Source organism: Giraffa tippelskirchi, chromosome 7 (genome assembly GCF_054371585.1).
Source record: "Giraffa tippelskirchi isolate mGirTip1 chromosome 7, T2T-mGirTip1v1.2.pri, whole genome shotgun sequence".
NCBI lineage: Eukaryota > Metazoa > Chordata > Mammalia > Artiodactyla > Giraffidae > Giraffa > Giraffa tippelskirchi.
The window spans coordinates 50,425,933-50,441,659 of NC_137281.1; the positions used below are offsets into that span (position 1 = coordinate 50,425,933).

At 56.9% G+C, this 15,727-nt stretch overlaps 1 protein-coding gene and 2 long non-coding RNA genes across 52 annotated transcripts in view; 2 read left to right on the forward strand and 1 right to left on the reverse strand.

The window, feature by feature from the left end:
• The window catches only part of OSGIN1 (oxidative stress induced growth inhibitor 1), a 30,398-nt gene extending 22,821 nt beyond the window's left edge, over positions 1-7,577 (reverse strand). For 12 of the 50 annotated variants that reach the window (XM_081514105.1, XM_081514061.1, XM_081514106.1 and 9 more), the window contains exons 1-2: positions 7,467-7,577; positions 7,165-7,269 (exon numbers count right to left, since the gene is read on the reverse strand). The gene's annotated coding sequence lies outside the window, so the exon portion shown is untranslated. Of the gene's footprint in view, positions 1-258; positions 1,435-7,164; positions 7,270-7,466 lie in introns of all 50 variants that reach the window. The other 38 variants (XM_081514063.1, XM_081514104.1, XM_081514066.1 and 35 more) reach the window with 7 other exon arrangements.
• Positions 7,578-7,665: 88 nt separating this feature from the next.
• Positions 7,666-10,358, forward strand: LOC145514943 (uncharacterized). The gene is made up of 3 exons (XR_014060575.1): positions 7,666-7,950; positions 8,512-8,649; positions 9,981-10,358. It is a non-coding gene; the product is annotated as an uncharacterized LOC145514943 (long non-coding RNA).
• Positions 10,359-10,825: 467 nt separating this feature from the next.
• Positions 10,826-14,099, forward strand: LOC145514945 (uncharacterized). Its single transcript, XR_014060577.1, has 3 exons — positions 10,826-10,921; positions 11,183-11,749; positions 12,798-14,099. It is a non-coding gene; the product is annotated as an uncharacterized LOC145514945 (long non-coding RNA).
• The last annotated feature ends 1,628 nt before the right edge of the window (positions 14,100-15,727 follow it).

Genomic DNA, 15,727 nt, shown 5'->3' on the forward strand with positions numbered 1-15,727 from the left:
GGTGGTGACCTGCCCTATCCTGAAGGTGTCCCCAAGCCCGCCAGAGTCACCTCATTAGAACAAGAGATGCTCTCCTCAACCAGGAAATCCCAAGGACTCAGGAGCCCTGTGTCCGGAGCCAGGGTCAATGAGCAACCATTAGTATAAAGGGTGATGGTGGCATTTTATCATATGGGAAATGACAAAGGTTTTAATATGCTCTGGCCGGGAGCCGGGGATGTGGACCAAATACATATTGTATCCCAATATCACGCTCACCGAATCTGAGACTTGGGGGTTAGGCTTGGCAGTCTGGGTTCCCACAAACCCTTCAGGTATCCTGGTGCAGCTCAAGGGGAGAAGTACAGATCTCTGGCGTGGGAACACGCTGGCCATGAATCTGTCAAAATGGAAACATGACTTCTCTGGAGTAGACACGTGTTATCATTTCTCTAAACACTGCCAAGGGGGTCCAGGTGCTCAGGGCTGATGTGGTCTGCTGTGTCATCGGAGCACCAGACCCCACCTCCTTGGGCACAGACGCCTGCACCACTCCATGGGTGATGAGGATCAGAACTGGGTGTCTTTTGCTGCCTTTGATCAAAGGGAGAGGTGGGCAGGAAGCAGGACAGAGATCAGGAGGAGAGAGCGGCCAGGCCGTGCTGTGCTGGCGGACACAGAACAGCCGGCTCCAGGGGGTAGACTAGCCCCGGTTCGCAGTGTCTGCCAATTCTGCAGTGTAAATGCTCCCGCCACGGGTGATTTCCTATTCCCCACGTCACGGCCTTGCACACAGAGCTGGGAAGAGACATGCAGGAGCATTTCCAGGCACATCGATGTGGGCAACCTCACGACTGTAGCTTGCAGCAAAATGGAGCAAAGTCATTAGGGAGTGATGAGTTCTGAGTAGGTATTATCTTTGATGGAGTATGATGCATTAATTGTAAGTTCACATAATTTAATTCTTCAGAACAAGTGTGCTTAGAAACTGGCTCAGAACATTCCTGAAGGCTTAAGAGTTGGCTCCTGTAGGCAGGCAGGCCGCTGGGCCGGGTGACACTTGCTGTCTGCTGGTTGGGAGTATCCCCCTGGGGGTGGGCTCCAGATCCGTGGTGCCTCCTCCTGGTCTGCCTCTCACCGGGCTCCAGCGACACTTTCTCCTCTTGCCCATTTAGCCCGGGCAGAACTCAATGTCTCTCCTTGTGCCCTGGTTGGGGACCCCAAACGTGGTGTCCTGGGGGTGGGGGACAATGAAGCAGAAGCCCACCCCTGCATGGACCCCAGATCCCCTCCACTTCTGTTAGTTATCAGTCTTCTGCTGAGGATGAGATGGTTGGATGGCATCACTGACTCAATGGACGTGAGTTTGAGCAGACTCGGGGAGATGGTGAAGGACAGGGAAGCCCTGGTGTGCAGCAGTCGTGGGGTCGCAAAGAGTCGGATGCAACTTAGCGACTGAACAACAACAACACAGTGGAAGAAATGATTCTGAGGGCAGAGACCAGAAACCCGGGGTGGGGGCGGGGGTGGGGCGTGGCAAGCTTCTGGAGGACAGAAAAGCTCTCCGTGAAAGTGCCTGCATGCACGGGACACATGGATGGACCTTGAACTTCAGAGTCAGGAGAGCCTGCCTTCAAGTCCCCCCGCTGCAGTCCTCGGGTTCTTCTCTGGTCCCTATTCCTGGACCTAATACAACAACTTGCAAAGTATTTTGAAAAGTAAATGAGCTAATGTACACACACACACACACACACACACACACACGCACGCACACACTAAAGAAACTGCCTGCATCCCTCGGGCACGTGGGTGGGCGTGGCGGCCAACACCCTCTCTGTCACGATGACTTTGCACATGGCCTTGGACCTGGCAATGCCTCGGGAGGCGTTTGTCTCAGAGATGGACTCGCACCTGTGCGAGATGCTGTTGGCCTCGAGTTACTCATCACAGCATCGTTCCGAAGGAAATGGGACACGCGGCCCAAGTGCCGCTCAGCAAGAGACTCGTTACGTATAGAGAAGGTTCTGGCACCTTCTCCCAGTGGAATATTTCACAGCCATTCTTTTCGGGATGACGTGAAAGTTTCTCTGTGACTGTGCGTGAAAACATTACAGCGGGGTGGCGGCTAGACTTTGCTTCCATTTGCAGGAAACCAAGAAAGGAGGGCAGGCGTGTGGTCTGGGAGGACACACGGGCAGCTGGCAGCAGGCACCTGGGTGGGGACCCGGCTGGCTGGGGACTGAACTTCTCACCAGAAACTCACTGGTGCTTTCTGGAACTGGGTCATTTTCATGTATCATACTGTCTGGTCAATAAAGAGATACAATTCAAACACAAATGAATACACACACTCCTGGTACTTAACAAACGCCTCCTCCTGTTCATTGTCAGCTCAGCCTCATCATCTAGGACCCCTGAGCTCGAGTGACGCCAGCCCCCCAGCCCCCTGCTGGCTGACCAGGGTGGAGGCACCCGCTTGGCAGGACCCCAGTTTGTCAGGCAGGACCCTGTGTCTCTCTCATCTGAGGGTGTCACGTCCATCCTCTCATCCCGCCCTCTCTCCGTGGGCTGAGGAGCGTGGTTACACCCGCTTGAGAAGAGGGACGTGAGAGCTGGGTGTGCAGTGGGGCATCCACGGCCTTGCCCGGGGGGTGGGGGTGGGGACCACACCCCTGCACAGCCTGCAGCCTCCACGTCCGGATCAGGGCACACCGGCCCTATCTGTGATTGCCTGACTGCTGCGCCAGGACCCAGTTGCCCTCGACTGACACATCCTTCCAACAGAGGAAGCCTGATTTCAGGTGTTTTTGCCTTCCTTTCTGGGGGGACGGGGTTTCCACGCTGACACATCTGGTGGCTGAGTGTGTGTGTGTGTGTGTGCGGGGGGGGGGGTGTTTACAGCAGCATTTCCCAAATTCACTGACCGTGCACCCATTCTTCAAGGTGCATTTTGCAGAATGTGTTCCTTGGAACACACTTTGGGATCCCCGGGTTAGTCATTTACATAAATAGCCCTTGTCATCCGTGGAGGCCTGGAGTCCAGGGACTTGGTGAGTGGAGAAGGATGGTCGAGTCCCAGAGGACTGGGAGGCCAGAGGACACCAGCACCTCCATCTCTCAGCCTGGCTCGCCTAATGTATTCACCAGGGCCAGCTCCAGACATGTGGGTTTAATTGGTGTGGGGTGTGGCCCAGGCACTGGGGTTTTATTTCCCAGGTGACTTCCGTGTGCAGCCGGGCTTGAGAACCACCACTCCAGAGCCAGCCTCAGTGGGTGGGGCAAGAGGGAGGTCCTCTGTATGGCAATCCTGGTCACGTTAATAATGGCATCACCTACAGAATGTGGGGGGTGATGTCCTGCTTGATCAACAACGAAGCAGTGGGCAGGGAGTGGAAAAGGAATGGGCTCGCTGAGGAAGTGATGCCTCCCCTGAGACTGGAAGGATGGGGAGGAGCCTCCAGGCAGAGAGGACCAGGGGCTGGGAGGGCAGTGGTGGGTGCGAGGGTGGCCTTGGGACCCAGGGTGCTGAGCGCTGGGGTCAAGGGTGGGGATACCAGCGGGGAGGCACAGGGCCAGCCACATGGGGCTCTGAGAGGCAGTGCAGCAACAAGCTAGCCTCAGGGCTTGCTTCCCTGCTGTGTGGCCTGGGCCAAGTGACTTAACCACTCTGGGCCTCCGTTTCCCTACGGGTTAAATGAGGATAAAAATAATAAGCACTACACAGGACTGGAGAAGACTCTTGAGAGTCCCTTGGAGAGCAAGGAGATCCAACTAGTCACTCCTAAAGGAAATCAACCCTGAATAGTCATTGGAAAGGCTGATGCTGAAACTGAAGCTCCAATACTTTGGCCACCTGATGTGAACAGCCTACTCATTGGAAAAGACCCTGATGCTGGGAAAGACTGAAGGCGGGAGGAGAAGGGGACGACAGAGGATGAGATGGTCGGATGGCATCACCGACTCAATGGACGTGAGTTTGAGCAAGCTCCGGGAGATGGTGTAGGACAGGGAAGCCTGGTGCGCTGCAGTCCACGGGGTCGCAAAAAATTGGACATAACTTAGTGACTGAACAATAGCAACAACATGGGAATGGGGATGGCACTCAGCGCTGAGAACTCTTTCTGACCACAGTGAGCTTGGCAGAAATGCCAGCTGCCGCCACCACCACCAGCATCACCGTCACTGCCGTTACCGGGGGTGCCCAGGAGGCAGAGCCGGGCCTGGGGCTCTGGGTCTTGTCCATTCAGACTGCTCCCTCCCTCCTCTCCTTGCGCACACATCCCGATCTGGAAGCGTCTGCAGCTGGCAGGGGCCCAGGGTCTGGAGCCCATCCAGGCCTCTAACTGGGAGCTTCCGTGTCTCTAAGGCTGTAACCACATCCCTGGGGAAGGCCCGGTGCCCTGCCCACCCCTGGCCGCCCTGGCCTCCTGCTCCGAAGCGGAGGAGCTGGGGTGCGGCCTCCGGCTGTGCAGTGATGGGGCGATGCTACAGGGTCACGGTCACAGGGGCCTTGCTGGGGCTCTGAGGGAAGAGCCAGGGATCCTCCTGGCTCCGGTGGGGACTGGGTGGGGCTGCGGCCTGGATGAGGGCCTGACTCCCTACACCAGGCCCACACCCCCCGACCAGGGCAGGCAGCAACTGGCAGAGGGAGATAGAGCCAAAGAAGCAGGGCCTGGAGGCAGGACCTGCCTGGCCACCTCAGCTCCCTGCCCGGGAAGCTGGCCCTGCCTGGGAGCCCAGAGCGGGCGCCCCCACTGCCTGCTGACCTCTCCCCAGAGCAGTGCTCTTCGTCCTCCCAGCTGCTCAGAGTCGACCTTTACACACCTACCCGGTCAGCAGACCCCACCGACTGTGCCTGCAAACATACTTGCAGTTTGACCACCAGGGGGGTGCAGGTGTGGCACCCCCCTGGTTGCCGCCACGTCTCTGCCCTGTGTTGCTGCAAAGCCTTCTATCCGCACGGGGTGCTGGGTCTGACCACGCATGGCCAGTCCTCCATGCAGCCGTTGGGTCAACCACACCAAACAAGGCCAGGTGGGGCCCCAGCCCTCTGGCAACTTTCCTCTCATCCAGGTGTAAATTGTCCTTTCTGACCTGGCATCACCTGTCTGATCTCTCCCTGCCTCCTTGGGCCTCTCCTGGGCTTGGTCCCACCACAGGGCCTTTGCACTTGCTTCAAGAATGCTCTTTCCCCCGGACATCCCTGTGCCTTGTTCCCTAATTCATCCAGGGCTCTGCTGTCTTCTCAGAGGCCAGAGCTGGTATAAAACAGCACCCCCTGCCCTCTTCATCCCTCTGTTTATCTACACAGCCCTCATCACCACTTCCGCACCACACGCTTACTTGCTCGTTTGTCTGTCTGAATCCAGCTGGGGATGCAGCTGCCCAGAGAGCAGGGTGTTTTCTGCTCTGTTCCCAGGCTGGTGGCAAATGCCCAGGACAGGGCCTGGCACACAGGTGTTCCCTGAATACCATGCATGAATTGAGCCCACACGCACTCCTTCGATGAGAGACAATTAAGACACTCCTCGGGGGCTCCGTCCTCGGGGGCTGACCTTTCGGCCCCCGGAGACATGACATGGGTGGGGCCAGCTCACCTAGGACACCCACCTGCAGACCCCTGGCTCCCCGGTTTCTCATCTGTAAGTTAGCGGGTCCCCTGGGGTCCTCCCCAGGACTCTCTGACAGTGTGTGTACACTCTGGATGCCTCTTCTACCGCCCCCACATTCTATATCAGGGTGCATGTTCGGGGCGGGCAGGGAGTGGCTAACAGGAATTGTTGGTGGAGATGCAAGCTTAGCCACATGAACTGCTATGAGGCAAACCCCGTGTGTCTCCACATCAGTGTCCAGACACCATCAATCCTGGGGAGACGAGCCTGGACAAGAGGGTGAATGGCAGCCCCATGAAAGAAACATCCGAGTCCTAACCCCAGAAACCTCTGAACGTGGCCTCATTGAGAAAATCGGGTCTTTGCAGATCACAAGGAATCATGCTAAGGATGCTGAGATCTTCCCGATTGAGTGGGGCCTAAATCCAGTGATGTGTGTCACAGAGAGGGAGTTCTCACGGGGACAGGGAAGGCCGTGTGATCCTGGGGGCAGGGCCTGGAGGGATAGGGTCACAGCCAAGGGAGCTGGAGCCCCCAGGGGCTGGAAGAGGCAGGAAGGACCCTCCCAGAGCCTTGGGGTGGGGCCCCCGACCACACTTGACCTGGGGCTCTGGCCGCGGGCTGTGCTGAGCCACCCAGTTTGTGGTGGTTTGTTGTGGCCACCCCAGGAGCCTCCCGTAGGAAGACTGCAGGGGATTAAAACCTGCCGGGAAGGCGACCTTATTGAGGATCACCTTTCCTTCCAAGTTTCAGGTCTGGGCTTTGAGTTCAGCCCCGCCCGGCTCCGCTGTGTCCCAGGGTTGGGGTGTGGCGTGTCGGGGCAGGGAAGGTTCTGGGTACAGGACCTACAGGGGCACTGTGTTTGCTCCAGAAACATGGGGCAGCATCTGGGGTGTGGCCTGACCTTGGCTGCCTGTGACTGCGGCCTTGAAGCCCCGGTCAACCCTGCTGTCAACCCTGGCGGCCGTTTAACACGTGAGAGCAGATGGGGAGAGTGGCCTTCTACCCACCACGGGCTCTCCACACGGAGGTGGGGTGCTCCCCAGGACGTGGGGGTGCCACGGACAGACCACTCCCCACCACGGGGCCAGCACTGTACCTGCCTCACGTCACGGGGCTCCTCGGGGAGCTGGGGTTACAGACGAGGAACGAGAGGCTGCACGGCTCCCCAAGGGGACCCCTTCGCCCAGGAAGTGCAGGGCTGGGGTCTCCACCCAGTGCAGCCACAGCGTCCCCCATCCGGGGGCCTTGGGGATCCTTGCAGCTGTGGTTCCTCTGCAGGACTCAAGGGGACCCGCGCCCCCGGGAAGCCCTAGGCCTCCTGGGGGGCTCATTGGCCAGCGACCCTGAATCAGGGAGCTCAAGCCGGGCTCGGTCACCCTTACCAGCGCCAAGGTGGGTGCCAGATATCTAGGGGAACAGCAGCAGAAGAGGAGGTCCAGCCACTTCCTCTCCCCCGGCCCTGGAGTGGCACAGGGCGGGACGCTGGCTGGAGCTGCTTCTTACAGAGGGTCCACAGGGGTCGGCTCTGGGCCAGCTCCGGGCAGGGAAGGGAGAGACGGTGGTCACTTACTTGGCTGATGACGTGCTTTGGCACCTTCTGTATGCGGTGGGGGAGGGAGGCTTGTGCCAGGGCCTCCCCGCGAGGGCTCCCTTGGCCAGTTATCCCATTTTACTGCTGGGGAGACTGAGTCTCAGGGGTCATGACACAACCCCCGACCATGTGAGCAGAGCCCAGGACTCCTGCCTGGGCCCCTGATTCCACAGCCCTCAGGCTTAGCCCTCCATGCTCTGGGGCCACGAGGCCTGGCCACCACCTCTCTGGAGGCCCGCCTCCTCCCCGGTCCCTCCTCCCCGCAACGCCGCCTTCCTTACCTGATGGCGGGAGGGCTGGGTCTGCAGGGTGAACAGGGGACCAGTGCCGGCTGGGGAGGAATGGGCACCATGGACCTGGCCCTCCCCTGGGGGACCCCCCCAGTTGGATGTGGCATCAGGGGAGCGGGGGGACTGGAGGCTGGGCTCGCCTGTTTGTTGCATCACAAAGTCCTGCCCTGGGCTGGCCAGGGGGTCTGCAGGGGGAAGCCTGGGAGAGCCTCTGCCCTCAGGACCCTGCTCCCAGGCCAGCTCCTGCCCTTAGCAGCACCTCCACCATCCTCAGGCTTGGGGGGGCACCTCAAAAATGGGCACCTCTTGTCACACAGCCAAGAGGTGGAAGCCACCTAAACGTCCACTGACAGAGAAATGGATAGAGGAGATGTGGTACTTAAACCCAATGGAACACTACTCAGCCATAAAAAAGAATGAAACCAGGCCATTTTCAGCAGCATGGATGGACCTAGAGATGATCCTACTAAGTGAGGTAAGTCAGACAGAGAAAGGCAAATATCATACGATATCACTTACATGTGGAATCTAAAACAGGACACAAGTGAACTTGTCTGTGAAGCTGAAACAGACTCACAGACACAGAGAAGAGGCTGGTGGTTGCCAAGGGGGAGGGAAGGAGTGGGAGGTTGAGGTTAGCAGATGCAAACTATTATAAATAGAATGTACAAGAAACAAGTTCCCACTATAGCACAGGGAACTGTATTCAATGTCCTGTGATAAACCATCACGGAAAAGCATAGGAATAAATACTGGATGTGTATGTATAACCGAACCACTTTGCTATACAGCAGAGATGAACTCAACAGTGCAAATCAACTATCCTTCAATGAAAAATATAAATTTTTAAAAAGCCCTCTTCAGGTGCAAATGGAGGGGGGAACCATTTTACAGCTTACCTCTGTTTTGAAAACTAAAATGGTTACAATTACTTATTGTAAACTCAGTAATGGCCCCACAGCTCGTAAGTGATGACACAGGGTTAGAACTCATATCTGGGTTCAAATAAAACACATCCTAACCTCTGTTGTTGCAGGTAGTCTTTTGTAATGACAAAGAGAGGAAAAAACACCGTAAAGCGACAGTTTTTATGTGCCTGAAGATCATCCGTAGAGCAAAGATGGCCACACAGAATACGTGTGGGTGCTCCGTGGACGGGGTGCTGGGTTGGACGGTGAGAAGGTACAGGCGTATCTAACTCAGGAACTGTCCTGTCACTCTGGGTGGCTACCCGTTCCTGCCGGAATCCCTTGGGTTTCTGCCATTGGAAAGGCAGGACCTCACGCTGGGACAGTGTGTCTTCCTTCTCACCTGGTCTCTCCTGCCGCTCCCACGGCCCTCTGCTCCGGAGCAGCAGCACAACCCACCCGCCCACCACCCAGTGTTGGGCACGGTCACCACCCAGGGTCGGGCACGGTCACTACCCAGCGGCACGGTGGCCTTTTGATTCAAGGACATAAAGGAACATGGAGAGGGTTTCTCTGGGCTTGACTAGTGCCACTGCAGGAGAGGAGGTTTAGGTTGGAGAGACAGAGGTGCTAAGTGTCCGTCAGTAAATTTCTCCTGTGTGTGTGTGCACGCGCGCGCGTGTGTGACACCCTCCAAAGTCCATGCCCCTGGCAGCCCCCTCCTGCCTGGCTGACGATTCCCACTGCTGCCTCAGTGCACGACCTTCCTCTTCAGAAGGTCAGCTATCAGCCACTGTCTTGCTGGGTGGCGGCCTCGTGATCCTGAGGTCGTGGATAAAAATCTCTCAGTGACAAGGCTGTTTTGAGAATTGCAGAAACTGGAACTGAAAGGTTAGGGGTGTCTGGTGTTTGTTTCAACAAGCTGACCCGTCTCCGTGACTCCGTGACTGCACAGAACCCCGGGGAGAGTGGAGTCATGCAGATAAAAAGGTGCAAATGGTCAGAGTTTTAGACACTGTCGGTGTGGGCTTTATTCAGCTCAGTGGGTTTGGGGACCAGCGTGGGTATCTGAGGGCCTGAGGAAGTTGAGAGGACCTGGGGCCCCAAGCTCCCGTGTGCTGGCGTCTGAGCATCGCGTTTATGGAAGGGCTGTTTCTCTGCAGGCAGGTACAGAGGCTCCACAGCAAGTATCTCATAGCCCTGGGAGGGCCACTAACACTAGCATCCATGCAGGGAGGTCATGTGCAGACCTGTGTACAGATTTTTTTTTTTTAATTTAAAATATTTATTCAGCTGTACCAGGTCTTAGATCATAGCATGTAAGATCTATTTTAGTTGCGGCACATGCGATCCAGCTCCCTGACCACGGATTGAACCCAGGCCCCCTGCACTGGGAGTGTGGCATCTTAGCCACTGGACCGCCACGGGAGGTCATGTGTGCAGACTTTCAAGTGAAGGTTTAATAAAGCAGAGCTCAGGAAGGCCCACAGAGCCCGGGCAGCCCCCAGCATCAGGGTGCCAAGTCCTCACCCTGATGGAGCCGCCCACCTCCTGGCCTGAATGGGCTGAAATGCCGGGTTCTGGGTTCTGCCTGCAGGTGGCTTTCCTTCTGGTCCTCGTACTGACCACGGGGCCCTGGACAGTGCAGCTGCAGGAGCTTCTGTGGACACGCCCAAGGGAGAAGTCCAGCTTGTGCATCCAGAGACAGGACCCTTCAGAAGGAAGGTCCCTAGAGTGAGAGGCATGTGCCAGCCTGGGAGCTCTTGGACAAGGCCAGGACCTCACTGAACCCTCTTCCGATTCTCGTTCTTCCAAAGTCTTCTGAGTTCTTACCGGATCCTCAAGGGGAATGTCTGTAGATCTGTCTGGTGCTTCGTCTAGTTTTCCCACTCTCTAACATGCATCACAGACGGCAACCACGTTTATCCAGAATTTTATAATACTGCTTTGTTTTTAACATATTATTTATTGACACGAGATCCTGAGTGTTTACTTACGGCCATGATGTAAAAATCGCCCCGGTTACCAAACGTCTGTAAGTTTGAGGCCACGGCCTCTGCATTTAGCAGGATTTGTGATCTGGGCTCCGTGCTTGAACCAGAAAGTCAGTCTTGAGTCAGCCTGTTTGGAGACCCGCCTGCAGGCCTGGGGAGGGGCTGCCCAGGGACACTGGGGAACGCTCCCGTTCCTCTCCACTGGAGACAGACCACCAGCTCCAGCTGGGGGGCCCTGAGAGCCCCAGGGCGGGGGACATGGGTAGGTGAAGCTTTTCAGAAGCCAGTGGAGCACCAGTAGGCTTGGACAGCTCGGGTCACTTAGCTGTGAGAGGATGGGGTGCCTGCGGCATCTGAGGGCAGGTTTCACGGGGCTGCTAGGATGGCATGTGTTTGTTACTTTGTTGTCATTCAGTTGCTAAGCTGTGCTCCACTCCTTGTGACCTCAGGGACTGTAGCCCGCCAGGCTCCTCTGTGGGACTTTCCAGGCAAGAATACTGGAGTGGGTTGCCATTTCCTTCTCCAGGGGATCTTCCCGACCCAGGTATTGTCTCCTGCCTTGAAGACGGATTCTTAGGGCTGAACCACTAGGGAAGCCCACTGTTACCAAGTTGTGGTTCAGTTCAGTTCAGTCACTTGGTCGTGTCCAACTCTTTGTGACCCCGTGAACCACAGCACGCCAGGCCTCCCTGTCCATCACCAACTCCTGGAGTCCACCCAAACCCATGTCCACTGAGTCAGTGATGCTATCTAACCATCTCATCCTCTGTCATCCCCTTCTCCTCCTGCCTCCAATCTTTCCCAGCATCAGGGTCTTTTCAGATGAGTCAGCTCTTCGCATCAGGTGGCCAAAATATTGGAGTTTCATCTTCAGCATCAGTCCTTCCAATGAATATTCAGGACTGATCTCCTTTAGGATGGACGGGTTGGATCTCCATGCAGTCCAAGGGACTATCAAGAGTCTTCTCCAACACCACAGTTCAAAAGCATCAATTCTTCTGCGCTCAGCTTTCTTTATAGTCCAACTCTCAACAGTCATACATGACCACTGGAAAAACCATAGCCCCAAGTTCAGGAAAGGAAAGGGCAACACCGCCCTCTAGTGGTCAATAGTGTGCACAGCACCCATGATGCCCACGGTTGGGATCCAGGCTCGGAACCGTTTTCAGCATCAGATTGGTCTCTGACCCTGCGTGACAATGGCAAAGGGGGATTTGCATGCTTCTTCCCCCTCTGGCCACAGCAAGTCACCACCATAGGGCCACTGCACCTAAGAGCTTGTGTATGGTGGACGCCGTGCTGGGCTCCAGACCTGCCTGTCAAACCCACCCTGCACAGCTTGGCATCCCGTACAGACTGGGTTCACCGCCAGGTGGGGGCCTCAGGGACACTGCAGCTCAGGGGAGGGGGAAGTGGGGCTGTGGGGAGGAGAAGCATGTCCTTGAACTTCCCTTTTCTTTGTTTGAGGGGAACCAGCCCCAATGGGTCTCAGGTCACAGGGCAAGGCTGTTAAAGCAGCTCCCAACCCGTCCCCCTGGGCCTCCGTCCGGGTCTTCAGCCGTCAGCGGGGACACGGACTAGCGTCACAGCCCCCGCGGGGTCTTCACACTGAACGCACGTCATCGCCCAGGTTGCGCCTGCACCCACAGCCTTCCATCAAGGCAGCCGGGACCGCGCTTCCTGGGTGGATTTAGAGGAAGTGAGGTCCTGTGGGTTCCTGCAGGGGGAGGTTCAGTGCCCTGTCCCCACGCAGCAGCCCCAGGGAGCAGGACTCTGTGGGGAGAGCCAGGGCTGGGGGCCATGCCTGGCCAGGAGAACCTGCCCCTAAGGGGGGCAGTGAGGCTCAGGGTGCCCAGGGTGAAAGCCAGAGTTCCCTCTGCAGGTGTATTGTCAATACCCGCGTGTGCGTCCTCAGTGGGAAGACCGGCCATCCAAAGCGGGACACTTCTGAGAGGGAAGGGACACTCTTGGAACAACGATGCCCAGCACAGGGGCACCTGGGACGGGGGCCGCCCCAGGCAGGCAGGGATGACAGGTCACGCCTGTCATCGGTGTGCAGGTGGCAAGGAGAGACATGGATGGAGATGAGGTTCTCCGAGGAAGAGAAGGGGGCTCCTGGGATCAGGCCTGAGGCCGAGACTCGGGGGTGGGTGGGAGGCAGCAGGACAGCTGGGGGTGCGCCTGCTGGGGCGCCGAGTGATGGGCAGAGCGGGCTGCCCAGCCCTGACCACTGCCGAGGGTGCCCCCTGGGTGTGCTCTGTGAGGGTTGCTGGGGGTGCTGGCCAAGCTGCTGAGAGGTAGACCTGGAGGGGGTGAGGCCTGCGGGGTCCTCTCTGGGGCAGCGTGAAGCCTCTTCTCTCCTAGGAAAACAGTGTTTGGAATACTTAAGGAAGCTCTCCGATCTCCCCCTTCCCTCCCAGTTATCGAGGTGGGACAACATTATGCCGAGGCCTCACCGTCTGAGGCACATGAATGAGGACTGTCGCTTTTGTAGTGGACAGAAAATACCTCCTGAGCCCTGGCTACCAGCCCCACGTGGCAGGCAGATTCACAGGCCCTTACTTGAAACGGACAAGCCTGGAGGTTCCAGCCTTTGTCACCCACACACGTCAGGCTCCGTGGTATGTAGGTTACAGCCCACTCTCGCCCTCCCTTCTCCTGGGAACTGCCCCTGCCACTGGTCACCTCTTGTCACCACGAGAACAGTGGACGCGGCTCCACCCGACAGGTCGGGAGATGAAGTCGTCTTCCCGCTGGACCACTCGCAGGGCCCGTCTCCTCACTGCTCCACCCTGGCCGGGGTTGTCGGGGTGATTAGAGGCGGGGCGACCCTGAGAGGTGGTCCCTGCAGTGGTGGAGCTGTGGGCGGACCCCAGGGCAGAAGAGGGGCCCCAGTAAGTAGCCCGAGGCCTTGGAGAGGATGTGGGGTCCTGGGCAGGACCCCAGAGTGCGCTGTGCTCTCCCCTGCTCGGTGGTCCATGCTGCCTCTGCCCACACGCTCAGCTGCCCTGCGTCTGAGGGGACAGGGGTCTCCTGGGCCAATGCTGACGCTCTCTGTTTGCCCTGAACTGGCTGGAGCTGGTTGTCTGAACCTGACCCACGAGAACACCCTGGCTGCTCAGATTTTAGAGAAGCCGCTTGACTGACACTTTCCTGGGAGCCTCCCCCTTGCTGGAATGTTACTGTCACAGGACGTGTCTACCCCAGGCCAAGCTGCCCCCCGCCCGCCTCGCTCCTGCCCGGTGCTGGCTTCCGGCTCTGGGGCTTTGCTTGGGCGGTGGGGTCGGGAGGCAGGGCAGGGCAGACAGAACAGGGCAGGTCTGACTCGGGCCCCAGTTCCCGCCTGGGCAGCTGCTCAGCCCTCCCCAAGCCTTGGTGTCCTCTTCTGTGAATGAGAGTCATTCCCTCGGGCTTCGGGGTGGGAGGTGCGAGAGCGTCTGGCCCAGAGCAGAGATCAATGCAGTTTCTTCCTCCTTTTCTCAGTGATGGAAGAATTGTCTAGTCAAGGGACTTTCCTGGCGGTCTTCCTGGTTGGGACTTCGCCTTTCGGTGCAGGGGAGCTGGGGCAGTTGTGTGTGTGTGGGTTTGACCCCTGGTCAGGGAGCTAGGATGCCACACGCCTCACAGCCAAGAAACTAGGGAATAGCGCAGATGCAACACTGAATATAACACATTCAATGAAGACTTAAAAAATGGTCCACATAAAAAAATATTAAAAAAAATTAGCTAGTCAAAAAATGCAATTTGAAAAGAAAAAAAAAGAGAGAGACCCGAGGTCACCTCTCCCGCTTTTTCTAAACTTCAAATAACGCAGCAGCTCTGTGTGGTGATGAGAAATTATGGGGACGCTTCTGTTTCTATCCAAGGACAGATCAAGATGGACTTTATTATTCCAATGAATGTCCTACAACTCAGTTAAAAATCTGAAAGAGACTGTTACCTCCATTTAAATCTTAAATGTACCTTATGCCTAATTTAGAACAAAGCTCACAGTAAAGGGATGATCGCAAAAGTGCTAAGAGATCCTCCACCCTTTTAAGCCACGTAGAGGAGGAGGAGAAGGTAGCCCCCTTCTGCAGAAGCGTAAAGGCCCTAGGTGACGGAGAGAGGGCAGAGCTGTGCAACCCTGAGCTCCCAAGATCTGGAGGGCAGAGAAGGTCCAGCCCTCTGAGATGAAAGATGGGTGGTGGGGAGGGGGAAGGGGGAATGCAGCAGAGAAGTGGGGGGCTGACATCTGAGTGACTCTAGCCAGCACGGAGGAGCAGGCTCAGAGTCTGTTAGACAAGGTTCCAGCTGGAGAGCTCTGAGCTCGGGCTGAGCTGCTGAGCCCCTGGCCCCTCATCTGACAGCGGGTTGATGCTTAGTTACTGGGGCGGCGAGGACGCCTCAGTGCACAGAAGCTCCTGGGAACAAACTAGTCCACTGAGTCAGTCACCTTGTAGGACAGAAGCCAGGAAACCATCACGATGCTAATTTCCAGATAGACCTACACCCAGGTGAGTGTGATGGTGGTCCCAGAGTTCAGATGTACGAACATGTGAGACCTGGTGGGACAGGAACACTCAGAGCATAGAAGCCTCCATACCCACCCATCCAGCATGCATCATCAACCGGTCATCCACCCACCCATCCATCACCCACCCACCCACCCATCCATCCATCTATCCATCCATCCCATCATCCCATCACCCACCCATCCATCCATCCATCCATCCATCCCATCATCCACCCATCCCATCATCCACCCATCCATCCATCCATCCATATCATCATCCCATCACCCACCCATCCCATCACCCACCTATCCATCCCATCATTCACCCATCCACCCATCCCATCATTCACCCACCCATCCATCCCATCATTCACCCACCCACCCATCCCATCATTCACCCACCCATCCCATCATTCACCCACCCATCCATCCCATCATTCTCCCACCCACCCATCCATCCCATCCATCCCATCATTCACCCACCCACCCATCCATCCCATCCATCCCATCATTCACCCACCCATCCATCCCATGTTCACCCACCCATCCATCCCATCATTCACCCATCCATCCATCCCATCATCCACCCACCCATCCATACCATCATCCACCCATCCCATCACCCACCCATCCATCCATCCCATCACCCACCCATCCATTCATCCCATCACCCACCCATCCATCCCATCATTCACCCATCCATCCATCCATCCCATCATCACCCATCCATCCATCCCATCATCCACCCACCCATCCATCCCATCACCCACCCATCCATCACCCACCCATCCATCCCATCACCCACCCATCCATCCCATCATCCACCCATCCATCCCATCATCCACCCATCCATCC